Below are 6,857 nucleotides of genomic sequence, written 5' to 3' on the forward strand. Positions count from 1 at the left end.
TCCTCTTCTTCCAGTTTGCCATAGATCTCCCGGGAACATGAATGAAACAAGAACGGGGAGGGAAGAAAGAGCGGAAAAAGGGTAATATCAGACGAAGGTGTTGGTTAGTTCTGAGAAGAAAAGAGAAGATCGGGGCGGTGACTCAGAAAAACTAGATCTGGGTGGACATGTGAAAAGGGCAGTGCGTTACATTAGGCCTCTGCACCGGAAATGTCAGATGCCTTGATAAGTTTGGTTCTGGCTTTGCTTTGTTTCTGGGTTGGTGCAGGTGTCGTTGTTCTTGACTGCACAAAGTAAGGTCTCTAATGGACTCCCTGTCATTGTTCTTGTACCCCACGGTGAGCAGAAATGAGCTGTATAATCATTGCTGCATCGACAATATTCTCTATCAATGCAACACTTCATCAACACCGACATAGGTGTTCCATCAGCACATAGTTCAACGATATGTGTTGATTCTTTATCAACGGACACTTCATCGACTTGATTCCTTTATCAACAGGACTTCACTTTACTTCAGTCCTGGAGAGCCTCCCCGGTGGCGCAGTGGTAGCGTCGTCGCCTTGTAATCAAGGTGTCCCGGGTTCGATACCCGGTGGAGGCCCATAGTGGTTGGGATCCCACTTTAAACTGTAGGTTCAGTCCTGATTATCCTTACTGTGCATAAATTGGACTTGAAACACCAACCAAAAAAATATGATCGGTAAAACCTTTTGCAGCCTTCCAAATCTTATACATTACTCCGAAAATTTTCACCAGGCACACTAGAGAAACACCTGGGCAAATCAATTTCATTGTCTTACTGTGTATAAAGTGGACTTTAAACACCAACTCAATTAATCAATTAATTCAGTTATGTACTGACGCATCATGACATGGAAGCTATATGAACGGACATTTCAAAAGTGCCATTTTAAAAAGGACACTTAATTCATATGGGCGAGTTACCATGTATTCCTGCATACAGGTTTTCGAACATGAATATAATAATATGTGGATAGTCCGTAAAACGGAGCGGATAATCGATATATCAGAATATCCATTATCCTATAATTATCCGATATCCGGATAAAATTTTATCCGGATTTGGCCATGCATAGTCTTAACTGTGCATAGCCCCAGCAAAATAATAATAATAATAGTTGGGAAATACACTATTTACTATGAATCCGTACAGGGTAAACAGTTATTAGTTACCATTGAAAATTTAAAGGAACGTACCCCTCCTTGTCGACACTTCAAGATTCAAAAACACTTAGCAACAATTCGCATTATCTGCTGGTGCCCAGAATATTTCAAACCCTAACCTTCTTGGCGACCATAATAATATATTGAGGTCTAAGATTAACGGCGTCGGCGGACGGTAACCTTTCGTATGTTCTGGAAGCAAAGCTTTTCTCGCCGTCCAACAAAAGTACAAGGTAAGCACCAACGGGTAATTGTGAGGGAGAGAGAGAGCGAAAAAATTCACGCAATCGTCTGGGAAATTCGTCATCGTCCGTTTTGCGAAGAGATATTTTGCGCAAGATCCTAGTGCATACCACTTTTTGTTTTATTAATATCATATATCACAGCTTCCTGTAGCGCATACTTTCTCGGGTTCTTGTAATTAACCCTCGGCGTAAGTCAAGTGACGTAATTTATGGGGGGACAGGGCTCTCAGATCTTCCCCCTCCTCTCCACCTCTCCCCTCAACCAACGTTCGGCTATGCATCATTCATATGTTATCCGGGTGCCAGGAACGATGCGCCTGCGAAACCTGATGCTGAGTGGTTGCCATGTACTGACAGCCTGGCTAGTCGTAATTAACACAACATTGACACGCATTACTTCCTTATTGAAGCTTCTTCCTTTCCAATACACACCTTTCTCGTTTCTCTTGTCTATACTTTTCGCATTTCGTTACGTTATTCGTAGTATCCGGATCACCTCTGTTTTCATGCTTCTTCGATCACTCCACACTTTCTCCTGTTCTTCTTCATCTTTACTTTCTGTGTCTATCTTTCTTTATCGCCTTTTATTTCCTCTTTGGTAACTCCATTCTTATACTTTATTCGCATAACATACCTCGATCTTATTATACATCACCTCTTTTCTTTCCACTATCCCAGTTTTCTTCGACACCTCGATTTTCCTATACGTCACCTCTTTTCTTTCCACTATCCCAGTTTTCTTCGACACCTCGATCTTCCTACACGTCACCTCTTTTCTTTCCACTATCACAGTTTTGTTTGGCACCTGGATCTTCTTACACGTCACCTCTTTAATTTCCACTATCCCAGTTTTCTTTGACACCTCGGTCTTCCTACACATTTTCTTTATCCCAGTTTTCTTCGACACCTCGATCTTCCTACACATTTTCTTTCCACTATCACAGTTTTCTTTGGCACCTCGATCTTCCTACACATCACCTCTTTTCTTTCCACTATCCCAGTATTCTTCGACACCTCGATCTTCATATGCGTCACTTCTTTTCTTTCCACTATCCAAGATTTCTTCTCCTTGCACACCTTCAATTCCTTTCCCTCTATTCATAGCCTTCATTATTACTCTCTTCTACGTTCTTCCCTAATCTAATTTCCCCTCGATGCCTTACACTCGCTTCCATATCTGGATTCATTTATTTCATCCACGTTCTTCCTTTAGTCTTCCTTTTTGTATTATTCCTGGAGTATAAGGGGTGATCCTTCCTTTTCGGAGACACTCAAATGTCAATCTTTCTTGCACGTAGCACTGCAATCTTGCAGGCTAACGAGGATCTGGTACCGGGATTCACAGCCTGTATAATCCTTTGTGGGACTTGTGTTGTGCTTAGTTCATATGTGTGTGTGACTGTTCCTTCAATTACTTCATATTTTCAACATTCATCCTCAACTTACCAATTGCAGAAACGGTGTTCGTGCACAGCTACGACGCAAGGGGTCCCGGGTTTGAGTGTTTCTTCATCAGTTTCTCATCCTCATTCTCGCGATTATTCAAAAGTGGGAGAAAAGCGAAGTAAAATGAACCAAATCAATCAATTCAATGGTAGAGTAGGGACAATTTACTCCATCTCCGTTGCCCTATTCCGCCTTCAAATGTGGGTACTTTAGTATTATACGGAATACCTTTTTTCAGATCGTCTGTTTTCTTGAAAGTTTACAATATATAAATCATACAATGTGTTAGGTACATAACCTAACCTAACCTAACCTAACCAGAAAACAGACGGTCTGAAATGAAAAGAGGGAAAAGAGACCACGTTTTCACATCTCAAGGTTATGGTAACCTTAAAACTGATCATAGTTAAGCTTACTGAATCGAACATAACCACAAAGTATGATCGGTAAAACCTTTAGCACTCTTCTAAAACTTCTGCCTGGCTCCAAGAATTTTCACCATGCACGCCAAAGAAACACCTGGGCAAACCAATTTCATTGTCTCACTTGCAACAATACACTGCGAATTCTCAGCATATCTCTCCAACAAGAAGACACGATACTGGAACCATGTGGACAACAATGGCTATGTGAGCAGAATCCATAATGATAACTTTGAAAATTTGTAAAACAAGGATGACGTAACAATCGATAAACAATCTAATCACGCATATTTCTTTTCAAAACCAGAATACACGACTTCCAACGTCAATTCTTTGGAACATACTTCGGGAAATCAATAGATTTGCAGGGCTGTACATCTACAAGCCCGATTGTATTCGATCTCCACGGGGTGTCCACGATGCAATGGTGGAGCTACTAGTCCTCATTTACGATTCACAATCGTCGTAACCGAGAGAATTATTTGACCTAAACTGAGGATTTACTACGGGACTCCTCAATGCAACCTCGTGTGCTTCCACAAAATTTATGCTCTCTGCCGGACACCAGAAAGGACAGACCCTCTCTCTCTCTCTCTCTCTTCAGCGGGAACACGACATTATAAAAACGTCCGTGAACCTGCACCCTCGCCCACATAGAGCACTAACGAATCTAATAGTGCAATTCGTTAGTCCTTTGGTAGTTCTCTTAAGAACTGTTAACAATTTAGTTAGTGCTTCATTAGAACACGAGTAATTACAAAAAGTCGTTGGCCCCCTTCACACTAACGAATCTAACAGTTCCATTCGATAGTGCTCCAAAGTACTGTTAACCATTTCGTTAGTGCTTCACTAGAAATGAAAGAAACTACAAAAAAACTACTGGGTGCTAGTTTCACGTTGACCTCCTCCACATATAATGCAATAGTATTCGTTAGTGTAATACTAACAAATGAAAATTATATTAAAGAGGAAATAAAAAGTAGGCTTAATTCAGGAAATGCATGTTACTTCTCTCTTCATAAACTTTTGTCTTCTCGTTTAATATCTAAGAAACTGAAAGTTAAAATATACAAAACAGTAATTTTGCCTGTAGTATTATATGGGTGTGAAACTTGGTCCCTTACATTGAAAGAAGAACATAAATTGAGAGTATTTGAAAATAAGATCCTTAGGAAAATCTTTGGACCTAAAAGGGATGAGGAGACAGGTGAGTGGAGAAGGTTACATAATTTAGAACTACATAATTTGTATTGATGTCCAGAAATGATTAGAATAATTAAATCAAGAAGACTTAGGTGGGCAGGCCATGTGGCACGAATGGGAGAGGAAAGAGGAGTTCACAGGATTCTTGTTGGGAAACCTGATGGTAAGAGACCTATAGGAAGGCCAAGACGAAGATGGAGGGACAACGTTGAGATGGACCTAAAGGAAATCGGTAGGGATGGAAAAGAGTATATAGATCTTGCTCAGGATAGGGACAGATGGAAGGCCTGTGTTGCTGCAGCCATGAACCTTCGGGTTTAAGAAGAAAGTTAGTTAGTTAGTTAGTATTCGTTAGTGATCTGAAGTTATTTAAAACATTTTGCTAGTGCTTCATTAGAGCAAGAGGAATTGCAAGAAAAAATGTGTTGGAGCAACGTTCTCGTTGGCATCCTCACATAGGGCACTAATGGCTTCGATGGTACGACTGTTAGTGCATGTCTGCTCTCCAAAATACTGTTAACCATTTCATTAGTGTTTCATTAGAGCAAGAGTGATTACAAAACCAAGTCCTGGAGGTTCAGATCACGTTGCCCGCCATAGAGACAAATAACGAATCTAATAGTACCATTTATTAGTGCTTTGTTAGCTTTCTAAACTATTGTCAGCTATTTCGTTAGCACTTCCTTAGAGCAGGATTAATTAGCTGTAAGATTAGAATTCATGGGCGAAGTTCAGCCTGTGGCTGCTGGGTGTGGTTGATTGATTTGGTGTCTTAAGTCCACTTTATGCACAGTAAGGCTAATCGAGACTGGGCCTACGGTTTAAAGGGAATCCGAACAACTATGTGCCTCCACCGGGTATCGAACCCGCGACCCCTTAACTACAAGGCGACGACGCTACCACTGCACCATCGGGGAGGCGAGTGGGGTTGAACGTACGGCTGCCCAAGGATAGTACTGTTCAATTTTAATAGCTATAATTTAATTTTGCTATTTGTTTATTATGAATAATAGCTTATAAAGTATAACCAATAAGATTTTCTGTACACAATTTCGATGCAAATATTGGTTTGATATACATTTTCAACTTTACAATATTAAACTTTAAACCATTAAAAACCTTATTGACCAATGTAATGGTCAATTATCAGATTTATTTATTTGATTATACAATTTGTGCAAAATGGATACTTAACCAATCTGGGGAAGGAGGGGGGGGGGTGGACCCGTTAAAACATCCTCTTATTTCCGGCTATACCAATATCCTTACAGCGCATTAAGCTCGAGACGAATAGTGCAAATTATAATAGGCTAAGTGTGAAACAGAATGGGAGCATGATTATGTTTTTGCACGTAATCTGTATCTCTCTCTCTCTCTCTCTCGCTCTCTCTAATCCTGGGTCTAATTTCACTTCCAGGCCTCATGATACCACAGTTGCAAACAAAAGGTTCCTGGTTCAATTAACGGTAAAAGTACGTTGTACAACGGTTCAGATCTTGCTTTATGCTGTAAGTCACGTCCCGATTAGCCTATCTGACCATTAGAGAACCAAAAGAAAAAAATTGATATCAATTTTGTTCTATAGATTAGCTATGTCCTCTGCTAAGTACGTCGCTAGTTTAGAACAGATTATTTCTGCCAGATATCAGTATTCTTCTGATTATATTCGTGATATTCGTAAGAGGCTAAGCCAGGCCCGTAACCAGGCAGGAGTCAGGGAGGGCTCAGCCCCCCTGGCAGGTCCGCCAACCCCATTGACATTAGGTAAAACTTGTATTGTAATTTCTTTGAGGTGAAGAGTGAAAATGCAGACGAATATATTATTTTGTTCACAAGTTCACGAGGGATAAATTCACAGAACATGAACAGCAGCTATTACATTTGTTCATCTTTTGTGAGCAGAAGTCTAAGTAGCGGCAAGTGTTTAGAAGATTCTCTAGACTTTAGAAAGTTCTTTCATAGGGGAGCTTCTTTATCTGTAACTTCCCTGCCCCTGTTGCAGCCTCTCGTTTGACAAATATCTGGGACTTTAACGTCATCATCTCATCCACATTCCTTCCACACTGCGTCAAATGACAACAGATCCATAGTTTTTGGAACGAAGAGGAGTTTTATTGCTTCGGCCGGGGCACGGTAGGCATTATGATTGAAGCGAATATTGTACATTTCTACTTGTGTGATATAAATACCTGTATCATCAAAAATAGTATAGTGTGTGTATTTAGGGATGGTGTCAGTAGCAGTCAATTAACACTTCAATAGATGTTTTAGAAGGTATAGAAGAAACTGGTATTTGCATGATATTTCTAAATTTTACCTTTAATACCGTTAAACTTTTGAAAACTAGACTTGG

The sequence above is a fragment of the Lepisma saccharinum genome, chromosome 22, assembly GCF_977018435.1.
Source record: "Lepisma saccharinum chromosome 22, izLepSacc3.1, whole genome shotgun sequence".
Classification (NCBI taxonomy): domain Eukaryota; kingdom Metazoa; phylum Arthropoda; class Insecta; order Zygentoma; family Lepismatidae; genus Lepisma; species Lepisma saccharinum.